At 48.3% G+C, this 12,719-nt stretch overlaps 1 long non-coding RNA gene across 1 annotated transcript; it reads left to right on the top strand.

Annotated features, from left to right (window-relative positions):
- The first annotated feature begins 305 nt into the window (after window positions 1–305).
- LOC121022049 (uncharacterized) lies at window positions 306–4,374 on the top strand. Its single transcript, XR_005786800.1, has 3 exons — window positions 306–524; window positions 3,323–3,451; window positions 4,057–4,374. It is a non-coding gene; the product is annotated as an uncharacterized LOC121022049 (long non-coding RNA).
- Window positions 4,375–12,719: the final 8,345 nt, after the last annotated feature.

Below are 12,719 nucleotides of genomic sequence, written 5' to 3'. Positions count from 1 at the left end.
GATTATGATCCGGGACCATAGACTCTCTCGGTGGGAGTCTGGATGGGTGGGAGCCAGAGCAGTGACTCAGCAAACCCCTGGCAGTCAGTGTCCAATGCCTTAGTTTAGCTGGGCCCGGAGCAGACTGTGGCTTTGACATCAGGCAAACAGAGCTGAATTCTACCCCGTTTCTGCGGTTGTCTAGCTGTGGACCTTGGGAGAGTCCCTCCTACCTCTGAGCCTCGTATTCTCGCCTGTGAAAAGAATTGTAAAATCTCCTTCTTTACGAGGAGGTCAAAAGATTACATGAGATAAACCAGGGAAAGGGTTTTGCATGTCGGGCGTGCTCCATAAATGCGGGCTTTCCATCCCCTCCGGAACATCAGGGTTAATTTTCAACAGCTCTGGGGCTAGATGAACCCTAGATCTGAAGCTCACCGGTCTCGTTTCCTGGTTGTTCAACCTGGAGAAAGGGATTCCCTCCTCCACCCCCCACCCCGGCCAGAGACCCAGCTTCGTCTGTAGTAACAGGAATGAGGACACAGGTACCGAGTGGGGTTTGTAGCAAAGTTCAAATACGATAGCGCATAGTGATAGTGAAACCTAACGTTTAGCAGGCTCTTAGCTAAGTGCCGGGAATCTGCATTTCTAACAAGCCCTTGGTGGTACTGATGCTTCTGATCCGGAGACCACACTAGACTTTGAGTAGTGAGGGGAGGGATGAAGGTCAGTGGGATTGTAGGGGATGGAGGGGGTAGAGCAGGGGCACCTGCTCAAAAGTGGGCTGTTGCCTTTGGGATGCCACCTGCTTGAGACAGAGCTAAAGGTTATCTGGCAGTTAATTCATCTATTTAATTATTTGTTCCATCGACAAACATGGCCGTGCTGGGGGTTGGGGGGATCGTTTCCTGTCCCCTCGGAGCTCAGGCTGCCATGACTTCCGGGACGGGACCCTGACCCAGCCTAGGGGTCAGGTACGCTGACTGCACGTGAGGGCCCTCGAGCCGGCGTCCAGGGATGAGGGGGAATCAGCCGGGTGGAGCAGGCCGAGGGCAGTGTCCAGGCAGGTGTGCTTGGCAAACGAGAGTCACATGGACGCGCACTAAAGACACAGTCCGTCGCCAGGGTCGTGATTTTACAGCCCCATGCGGAGGAGAGAGCCCAGGCTTGGGATGCAGGGAGAGTTGGAGTCACAGCTCTGCCATCAACATGCCGGTTTACCTACACGCCGTGTGACCTCAGCGAGGGACGGCCCTCTCTGGGCCTCAGCTTCCCCTTCTGCAAAGGTGGAGGCGACACGTCCCGTCTTGAGTGCTCCGGGCAAGCGGAAGGTCCAAAGGGCTGTGTGTGGTCTGGCGTCCGGCAGCTGGCTGACCACTGTGAAGTCCTTTCCCGGGAAACATGGAAATCCAGTGTCCAAGCGTCGGGGTCCTGGTCTCCCCGTGGCCTTCACCGCAGGGAAGCCTCTTGCCCTGCGGTGTTCCACACGCCTCCCCCTTGCCCCCAACCAGGCTTTCCAGGCAAGGCTGGGCAGCCTGCCAGGGTCCCCGGGAGACTGGTTTTGTCAGAGCCTCAGACCTTAACCCCTGCACTGTCCGACAAGAAACCAGAGACCTGGCTGAGATAAGAAGGCAGTTATCATGGTAAACAGAAGAGAAGAACAGAACAGCCTGTCTTCCCTTGGCAAGACACCCATGGGCTTGGCTGCCGGGCCCCGGGCCGACCTGACTTCACAGCTGCCCCTCTGTGCCCACCCTCCTCCTGCCCCCTCCCCGCCCCCTTCCCTCCTTGCTTGCTTAGCTGTTTATTTCTCCCTCTCAGGCTTATCCATTTACCAGGTGGACCAAAAGGGCATGGGAATTGGCATCATATCTGGGCCTGGGTCTCTGGGATCCAGTCCTTCAGGTGACTGGCTGTCCCGGTTTGGCTGGGACGGAGGGGTCCCCGAGACAAGGACTGTCAGTTGTAAAACAGGGACTGCTCCAGGAAAATTGGGACAGGTTGGTTCCTCTGTTTGCCTCTCTGAGCCTCAGTGTGCTCATCTGTAAAACAGGGATAATTGTCAATGTTGGATTGAATGGGGTAATACAAGGAAACATCTAGTGCACGGTGACTCATCCGTGTGGCTTCAGGTGTTTATTTCTTTGCCTGGGGGAAATCACAGGACTCTGACCTTGAATTTCTTATCTCCCTTATTCCTACAACCTTTTGAAACCAATGCAGAAGCAGGTTTGGGGTAGTGTCTGCATTAAATCATTAAACTCGCCTGCTGTGCCTTTGCTCCAAAATGCCTTCTGACGGACAAGTCTAACGCAGTGAACGGAGGCAGGTTGGGAAAGAGACACAGACTGGAAACCAGGAAGCTAGGCCCACTCTCCACTCTGCCACTAGCTTGCTGGGTGACCTGGGGCGGTCGCTTTGCACTCTGGGTCTGTTTATCCACCTACAAAATGGAGGGTTGGATGGCCTGGTCTCTAATATACCTTCCAGCTCTAACCCTCGCTGATCTCACGGTTCAGATCTCATTACCCTGAACGCTGTTAGGAAGGAACTACTGAGGACAGCAAAGATGGGTTGGTGCCAGGAAAAGGGTGAGGAGGAAGGAGCCAGCATCTGGAACACGAACTGAAGTTTGGAAAATGACAAGAGCATCTTACAGATAGAGCGGGTGGTTGACGTCTGCAAAGCCAGCGGGGCACTGTCTCATGATGCCTTTGGTTTGTTGCCTCATATTCCTTTGTTTACCCGTTCAGTCCTTTGTTCCCTCCTTCTTCCCTCTGTTCATTCTTTTACTAAGTGGTTCACATAGTGATTAATAAGGGGGCATAGCTCGGGGGCAGAGCATTTGACCGCACGTAGTGATTGATGGCATGGAATCTTTTTGAGTTTATTTATTTTGAGAGCAAGCGAGCAGGGGAGGGGCTGAGAGAGAGGAAGAGAGAGAGAATCCCAAGCAGGCTCCGCCCTGTCAGTGCAGAGCCCGACGCAGGGCTCGAACCCACGAACCACGAGATCATGACCTGAGCCAAAGTCATGAGTCAGAGCTTAACTGACTGAACCACGCAGGCACCCCGATTACGTGGATTCTGAAGCTGATCTGCTTGGGTTCAAACCCTGGCTCTGCCACTTACCAGTTATGTGTCCTCGGCAAGTGACATGACTTCTCTGTGCCTCTCTTTCTTCATCTGTGAAATGGAGACAACAGAAATACCTGCCTTGTGGGGTGGTTTTTGTGTTCAATGTGTTCATGTGTGTAAAGTTCTTAAACCAGTGCCCGGCCGTTACGAGGTGCAGTATTCGTGTTTGCTGTTCTCGTTTGTTTATTCCCTCACCGATTACTAAGAGACAACTCTATGGCAGGCCCGGGGCTGGGTGGCCACCAGGGATTCGGATCTGAAGGACGATCTCCTACCTTGCGGAGGTCACAGATGCAAAAACGGGCAATTGCAGTCACGTGGTCAGTGTTGTGCAGGTAAGCTCAGGGTGCTATGGGAACAGAGAGGAGGGGCACCCAGCCTGGGTGGGGGTGTGCGTCCAGGAAGGCTTTCTGGCAGAGGTGTCACTTGATCTGGGTGTAGAGGCACAGGTATGCACATACCAGCCGGGAAGTGAAGGGGGCGGGGTGCCTGGACACTCTGGCAAAGGGAACAGCTAGTGAATCGGCTTGGAGGGAGAACATGGGTGCCCGGGGAACACACAGGGTTTGGTATGGCTTGCTGGGGGTGGGGGAGGTGGTAGATGAAGCTGGAGGGGGAAGCAAAGATTTCACTATGCTGAAGATTCCAGGACCGCTAACGAGCTAATATTTCATCAGTTAGGCTGCTATCCCCACCTTCTAGGATCACGCCTGAAATAGAGAACAAAATCTCCATTACATGGGCATTTGTTTATAAATAAATTATACGCATGTACTCCCATGCAAATACACCGTGTGCATTCTAAGACACACACTAATAGAAAAGCTTCATTGGATTGCTTGCTTTTTCCTTCTCTTGAATTGCATGAGTTCCTTAGATATTTTGGATGCGAACCCCTTAACAAATAAATGATTTGCAAATATTGTCTCTCGTTCTGCAGGTTGCCTTGTCATTGCGTTGATGGTTTGTCTCCATCGCTGGGCAGAAGCTTTTTAGTTTGACGGAGGCCCACTTGCTTAGTTTTGCTTTGGTTGCCTCTGCTTTTGGCATCGGACCCAAAAATAGCATCGCCGAGACGGATATGAAGGAGCTCGCCGCCTGTTTTTTCTTCTAGGAGATTCACGGTTTCAGGTCTCACGTTCAAGTTTTTCATCATGTTTCTGCATGTGGCCGTCCGGTTTTCCCAACAGGAAAACAGAAAGCACGAGATAAAGAATGCATTATAAAATAGGAATTCTGGTACCTTTGCTCCCTCAAACTGATGGCTCTTCTCGTGCATTTCCTGGAAGGCATCTTTCCTTCCCTTGCCAGCTTGCCGTTCACTACTGTGGGTTGCATCAAAGGAGGGTGAGTGGAAGACAGTGGATATTTACCTTTAAAAGACATCATGACATTTATACGTGCTGGTGTCCCGGCAGTCATTGAAATGAAGAATAGTTATATGTTATTTAATTTTTTTAATGTTTATTTATTGGGGGGGGGGAGGGGCAGAGAGAGGGAGGCACAGAATCTGAAGCAGACTCCAGTCTCTGAGCTGTCAGCACAGAGCCCGACACGGGGCTCGAACCCATAAACTGTGAGATCGTGAGTTGAGCCGAAGTCAGATGCTCAACCGACTGAGCCACCCAGGCGCCTCAAAAGTTTATTTATTTTTGAGGGGGAGGGGCAGAGAGAGGGAGAGAAAGAATCCCAAGCAGGCTCTGCCCTGTGAGCGGAGAGCCCAACTTGAACTGTGAAATCATGACCTGAGCCGAAATCAAGTCGGACCCAGGTGCCCCAATTATTGCGTGGAAAAGAAGCAAGTTGAGACTCCATTAGCGTGCAGGGCATAGCACAGATGGGAGGCACAATAAGGCAGAGGTCCTGGGGCAAGCTAGAGCATGTTGGAGAACAAGGTAAGAAATGAGAGAGAACTTGGATTTTTCCATGGGTGGGGGGGAGAGGGGAAGAGACGTGTTCGAGAGATCAGTGAGAGAGAAAGACTCTGTAGGGCTCAGCGACCGATTAACCATGGGACCGATGAACCATGGGAACCGAAGAGGCAGGGGTTCCCCCCGCCTCCTTATCCACGAGGGATATGTTCCAAGGCCTCCAGTGGATGCCTGAACCCAGGGACAGAAACCGAGCCCTGTCCATACTATGTTTCTTCCCTCTCCATGCATCCTGGTGTTCGTTTAATTTGTAAATTAGGCAGAGGAAGAGATTAGCAACAACGCTAATACAAGAGAGCAATTTTAACAAGATACTGTAATAAAAGTTATGGGAATGCGGCCTCTCTCCTGGAAAACATCTGATTGAACTGTACTCACCCTTCTTGGGATGATGGGAGACGATAAAATGCCCTCGTGAGGGGGTGGAGTGAGGTCAGGGCTGTCGGCCTCGTGACCTCGCTTTAGGCTACCGCCGACCTTCTGATAATACATCAGAAGGAGGATCACCTGCTTCTGGACCGCAGTTGATCGTGGATAACTGAAGCCTCGGAAGGCACAACCGTGGATAAGAGGGGACCTCTGGCTGAGTGGTGCTGTTACCTAAGATGGGTAACTCGGGAGAAGCGGCAGTTTTGAGAAAGGGGGAAAAAGAGGAGGGGCTGGGACTATTCCGTTGGCTGGGTTTTGGGTGCACTGGTGTGCCTTGTGGGACACGGGAGAGGAAATGTGGGAGACGGATTTATCGCTGGAGCTTAGGCAACTAGCTCTACACAGGCCTGTTTCTCGACTCGAGCCATTATTACCGGCACTCGGCCTTTGATAAGTTGCCCAGACATTCAATGACATATGCTCTACTGGCCTGGACATCCCTTTTCTTTTTTTTAAATATTTTTATTTATTTTTGAGAGAGACAGAGTGTAAGCAGGGGAGGGCACAGAGAGAGGGAGACACAGAATCCGAAGCAGGCTCCAGGCTCTGAGCCATCAGCACAGAGCCCGACGCGGGGCTCAAACCCACGGACAGCGAGATCATGACCTGAGCCAAAGTTGGATGCCTAACCGACTGAGCCACCCAGACGCCCCATGGATGTCCCTTTCTGACTCACGGACTAGTTTGAAAGGAGTTAAGTTTTTGTTTTTTTTTTTAAACGTTTATTTATTGTTGAGACAGAGCATGAACGGGGGAGGGGCAGAGAGAGGGAGACACAGAATCGGAAACAGGCTCCAGGCTCCGAGCCGTCGGCACAGAGCCCGACGCGGGGCTTGAACTCACAGACCGCGAGATCATGACCTGAGCCGAAGTCGGACGCTTAACCGACCGAGCCACCCAGGCGCCCCGAAAGGAGTTAAGTTTTAAGACACTCGGCAGTAATCCATTGCCATCACGTGTAAGCAGCAGCAGCTGATTCATTTGCATTCTAGAGAAACTTTCTCTTCTCTACCTTTCAGCTGAGAAAAATGGCTGCCTCCTCTTACCACTTTTTCCCCCCCTCTAGAATCAGAGGGGTGATTTCAATCCTTTGAAAAATTGGAGTGTTCAGGGGCTCCTCGGTGGCTCAGTCGGTTGAGCGTCCGACTTCGGCTCAGGTCATGATCTCGCGGGTCGTGAGTTCAACCCCCGAGTCGGGCTCTGTGCTGACATCTCGGAGCCTGGAGCCCGCTTCGGGTTCTGTGTCTCCCTCTCTCTCTGCCCCTCCCCAGCTCGTGCTCTGTCTCTCTCTCTCTGTCGTAAAATAAACAAACATTAAAAAATTAAAAAAATAAGTAAACTGGAGTGTTTAGACAATTTACATTTAATGTAATTATCAATAAGGTGTAGTTTAAATCTACTGTCTCATAATGCTAAGCAAAACACGTCAGTCAGAGAAAGACAAAAACCATAGGAATTCACTCATATGTGGAATTTAAGAAACAAAGGGGTGCCTGAGTGGCTCAGTAGGTTGAGCGTCTGACTTCGGCTCAGGTCGTGGTCTTGCAGTTTGTGAGTTACGGGCCCCACGTCGGGCTCTGTGCTAACAAACAGCTCAGAGCCTGGAGCCTCCTTCGGATTCTCTGTCTCTCTCTCTCTCTGCCCCCCTCCCCTGCTCATGCTCTGCCTCTCTCTGTCTCTCAAAAATAAATAAATGTTAAAAAAATTTTTTTTATAAAAGAAAAAGAAACAAAGCAAATAAGCAAAGGAAAAAAAGAGAGAGAAATAAAAAAAAAAAAATAATTAAAGATACAAACCGATGGTTACCAGAGAGGAGTGTGGGGGGAGGGGTGAAATAGGTGACAGTGATTAAGGAGTGCACTTGTCGTGATGAGTACTGAGTAATGTATAGAATTGTTGAATGACTATATTGTACACCCGCACTAATATAACACTGCATCTTAACAATACTGAGTTAAAATTTAAAACTCAATTTAAAAAATTATAACGGAGGGACTCCTGGGTGGCTCACTCGGTTAAGCGCCGGACTTCGGCTCAGGTCATGATCTCACAGCTTGTGAGTTCGAGCCTCGCATTGGGCTCTGGGCTGACAGCTCGGAGCCTGGAGCCTGCTTCAATTCTGTGTCTCCTTCTCTCTCTCTTCCCCTCCCCAACTTGTGCTCTGTCTCTCTCAAAAATAAATAAACATTAAAAAATTTTAATAAAAAAATTATAATGGAGGATACTCATCTGAATAAAATTAAATAAACTGTAAAAAGAATCTACTATCTTACTACTCGCTCTGTGTGTCCCATCACTTCTTTGTTCCTCAATTTTCCTTTGCCTGGCTTCTTTTGGATTAATTATTTTTTATTATTCCTTTTTATTTTCGCTCTTTGTTCTGTTTTTTAGTGGCTACTTTAGGGTTAATTAAATGCACCTTACCCTATCACCTCATTTTTGCATAATATTTTGCCACTTCACATATTTATTAGGGTCCCATCAGAGAAATAGAGCCACTGGGAAGGATCTAGAACATGGGAGTTATTACAGGAATTTGACCTTATATAATTATATGGAGCTGGCTAAACAACTTATAAAAGGCCATTTTCTTCGTGTCAGGTGCTGGGATACTACTGACAGTGAAGGGAAGGAACTTGGGAAGGGGAGATCGATTTAGTGTGGGGAAAGAATGGGTCAGAGCAGGGACAAACCAGCACCCGGATGTTCTCTGTCTCCTCCAAGGTGCCAACTTCAATGATGTGAATGACCTGTAGGAGAAACTGGGGCTTTTCATCATAAAGCTGAACACACAGCTAGTCTAGGGATCAGAGAAACTTAAAGGACAATCCAAAAAAGGCAAGTGGCCGCTGCTCTATTCCACCTCCCAAATGTTGCACAAAATGTCTTTTGTGACCCACACTAATTGGAATTATACAAGGAAAGGAATTCTGGGGGAAAAAAGGTCCTAGAATAGCTTAGCTGAGTTGACATAATACAAATCTACGACAATAGATCGTGTAAGAAGCTTTTATAACAGCAGTACATTTCTATTCCCTGTTCTGTCCTTTCACTACTGTTGTTGTTATACATTGTCAACCTCAGCAAACAGTGTTAATATTCTTTTTATCGTTTAACGAAATTGACAACTGAGGGAAAAAAAGACCTTTATATTTATTCACGTGTTCATTGCTTTGTGTAGCCTCAAGTTTCCATCTAGTATAATTTTCCTTTCCCTTGAAGAATTTCCATTACTATTTCTGACAGTGAAGGTCTGCTGGTGACCAATTCTCTCAGGTTTTGTTTTTCTGGAAAAGATTTTATTTCTCCTTCATTGTTTAAAGGATCTTGTTGCTGGAAACCCAGAATTTTAGGTTGATAGTTTTTTCTGTCAGTAATTCAGAGAGGTTCCATTGTCTCTCGGCTTGCATAGTTTTTGGTGAGAAGTCTTTTAACTCTTATCATCGTTCTTCTGTAAGTAACATGGTTTGTTCTCTCTTTGCTATTATTTTTTATTAACATTTTTTAAATGTTTATTTTTATTTTTGAGAGATAGAGTGTGAGCAGGGGCAGAGAGAGAGAGAGAGAGGGAGACACGGAATCTGAAGCAGGCTCTAGGCTCTGAGCTGTCAGCACAGAGCCAGACACAGGGCTCAAACCCACAAACTGTGAGATCATGACCTGAGCCAAAGTCGGACACTTAACTGGTTGAGCCACCCAGGCGCCCCTCTCTCTTTGCTTTTAAGATTTTCTTGTTATCACTGGTTTTCAGCAATTTAATTCAATGTACGTGTGAGGTTTTTATGTTTATTCTGTTTGGGATTTATTGAAATTCTTGGATCTGTGGGTCCACAGTTTTTAGCAAATTTAGAAAATTTGCAGACATCATTTTTCCAAACATATTTTCTGTTTCTTTCCAACTCCCTCTTTCTCTCTCCTCTCTCCTTTCAATTACACATATTAGACTACATGATGTCATATCACAGGTCACTAAGCTCTGTTCATTTTTTTTTTTTTTTTTTGGATTTTTCCCCCTTGTGCTTCAGTTTAGATAGATAATATTGCTATATCTCCTAGGTCAATGATCGGTGCTTCTGCAGTGTCTAATCTGCTGTTATCTTCACCTAATGACTTTAAAAATTTTTAGATACTATATTTTTCATCTTTAGAAGTTCCATTTGATTCTTTTTTATGTCTTCCATTTCTCTCTTCATCATGCACATGTTTTTATTTAACAACTCCAACATAGTTATAATAACTATTTGACCATCTCTATATGCTAGCTTCATCATCATCTCTGTCACTTTTGGGTCCGTTTCTATTGACTGACTTTTCTTCTGGGTGTGGGTCACATTTTTCAGCTTCTTGGCATGTCTAGTAATTTCTGACCAGATGCTGGACATTATGGATGTTATGTGGTTGAGGATTTCAATTTTATTGTCTTCTTTTGAAGAATGCTAGGTTTTGTTGCAACATGCAACTAGGTTACTTACACATCAGCTTGCTCTCTTTGAAGCCTGTTTTTAAGCTTTGCTATGACTGGTCTGGACTAGCCCTCACTCTAGGGATAGCTCAGCTTACAGCTAAGGCCTGATACCTACAAAGTCTCCACTGAATGTTCTAGGTTTTCAATGACTTCTTACCACACTGGCTGGTCGCAACTCAAATGCCTCCTGTCCTGTGTGAGCTCTGGGAATTGTCCAGCTTGCAACATTCCAGTTTTTCTTTGCCCAGTGTCATGGAGCTTCACCCTAGTCCTCAGCAGCAACTCTAGAAGGTCAGATCCAGATTTCTGAAGCTCTTTTTTGGGCACAGCTCCCTCTTTTCTAGCACTTTGCCACACAGCTTCTAACTGGGTACCTGAACTCCAATCTCCAAATCCTCAATTCAGCAAGATTACTATTGTCTTCTTGGGATCCCTCTCCTGGGACCATGGTCTGGAATATGACTCCATGCAGACACCAGGACAATCAATGGCTCCCCTCATTTGTTTCTCTTCTCTTAGGGATCATACCCTTTCAGGCCTTTTAATTGTTTTTGATTGTTTGAAAATAGTCGTTTCATATATCTTGTTTGGTTATCTAGTTGCTGGTGGTGGATAGATGAATTTAATCCTTATTACTCTATCACAACCAGAAGCAGAAGCCAGAATTGACATAAAGAAAAGCTCTCTAATGGTTCCGTTTAAATGCTACCCCTCTCTCATAAAGCCTTTCTTAATTTCCATCTCATCTGTGTTTATTACCAGCATACTCTGCCTTGACTTATAATCACTTACGTATGTGACTCAATGGACTATAGGGGCCTTGAAGGTGAGCACATGGTCTCTCTTAGTGGCTTCTCTGAGCCTAGTACATGATAGGCCCTTGGGAAGCAAGGCTGAGTTTCCTTGTGTGGCAGTGAACTGAAGTGACCCTGATGAGGTCACGGGTATCCCAAGCTGACACCCAGGAGGACCGGCTCTCTCCTCTGTGTGATCAACAGTAGGCATACTCCCAGGTAAAATCATGAGGGTGCACAGTTCTCCCTTATTAGGCAGGAGACCAAGCAATTGGTTAAAAGAATCCAAGCCTGTCCAGACTTGCCAAATACATCATCCTGACATTAGAGCTCACAGAGCCTTCAGATCTTGACACAATGGAAGGGCTTGACCACAGGTGCCCTGACAGTGTCACGTGATCCCCCAGAGTGAGGCCAGCCCATTCCCCAAGGGACAAGTCCTGGAGTGTCCAGGAACTCATGCTGCTGCTGCTCTGGCCCACTTTTCCCTGGAAATAGAGCAAGAATGGGCACTGACGAGGTCTGGGTCCTCGCCCTAGCTGCGTGACCTCGATCAGCTGACTCAGTTTCCCCACCTGCAAACGAAGCCTCAGGTTGGTCTCTAAGGCCTTTTCCTGCTCTAAAGAGCTGGGTTCTGGCAACTGATGGTTTGCCTGGAAGTCTGTGATTCCTTTAGCTGGTGATTCTAGGCTTAGAACCGATGGTATGGGGATGTTGGCTTTTTGTGGCTCTGTGATTAGAACAATCCATAGCTCTTGAGTAATCCACGATGCCGTGAACCGAACTAACCTTCTGTAGTTCTGATGGCCACAGTCAATAGCAATTCTGTGACACTGTTGTGTGGCTCTGTGACCCTGAAGCATTTACCTCATTGATCAGCAGCAGCAGTGGTGCTGGTGTGCCTGGGACCCAGCTTTCTATCTGCCCAAGAACTCAGACCTGCTCCTCATTCATTGTTCCCAGGGTCATTAATCTGAATGATTCACTTGCAGGAGCCAGAGAGAAACAGGTGCAGGGGATGCCAGCCTGGTGGCTCTCAGCCTGAAAGGGCTGAATTGTTCTCCTGCCGGAGGGAGAGAGCTGTCGTGCTTGGCTGTCTAGTGAGGGCCGGGCTGGGCCAGGCTGGGCTGGGTGGGCATGAGGGCACTGGGCAGCACCACACTGTGCCCATGCCACAGGGACGTTTTGCCCTCCTCGCCCATTACCCAGGATGACAATGTGCCCTACCAGGAGGGATGAGCAGAGGGCAGGCAGGGGCCCATTGCCAATTCTGCCCAGGTTCCCGGGGCCACCTCTGGCCGGGCTTGGACCTGTTTCGTCAGCCCTGGGTGGTGGCCCTGGTTTGCCTGGTTTCTGGCCTGACTTCACCTGAGAGTCTGCCATGCACCTCTCTGAAGTTCTCTGAGCCTGTTATGCTGTCTAACTGGGACCTCTGGGCACACCCCCTGGAAGTGGGATTGTTTCCCTTTCATTTTCCTCTAAATGAGGACCCAGATGCTTCTCCTGGACCTGTTGGCTGTGGGACAGGGACTGACTTCTGGCAATCCCATAATCCCGTCCCTGACCCGTGGCTGCTTACACCCAGATCTTGATCCACAGGGACAGGCCAGAGGAGAGGGGACCCCCACTCTGACACCTGTTCCTGTGTGACAACTCACATCCCCTCTCTGTCCTGCAGGCTTGTCAGCCTATAACTGACAAGGGAGAGTGGTGCCTCCCTCCTGGTGGCTGTGGGGAGAAATCCATGAGAACATGTGTACAGACATGTTCTGGGAACTAAGGGTTGGTGATTACGGTGCAGACAACAGGGTTAGTTCTCCAGGAACCCCTCCTCCTATACCACTCCACAGAGGGGTTCCCCTGCCCCCAGGGGAGAATGTCTGATGGGCACCTGGGTCTGCCTCCCCAGCAGGAATTAAAGGCTCTCTCTTACTGACAGGGGAAAATGCAGTCAGGAGAAGTCCATTCATTCATTCATTCATTC

This window comes from Herpailurus yagouaroundi, unplaced genomic scaffold (assembly GCF_014898765.1).
Source record: "Herpailurus yagouaroundi ecotype Mexico unplaced genomic scaffold, PumYag 77, whole genome shotgun sequence".
Lineage (NCBI taxonomy): Eukaryota > Metazoa > Chordata > Mammalia > Carnivora > Felidae > Herpailurus > Herpailurus yagouaroundi.
The sequence above is the reverse complement of the archived record's forward strand: the minus strand, read 5'-3'. Positions and strand labels throughout refer to the sequence as shown.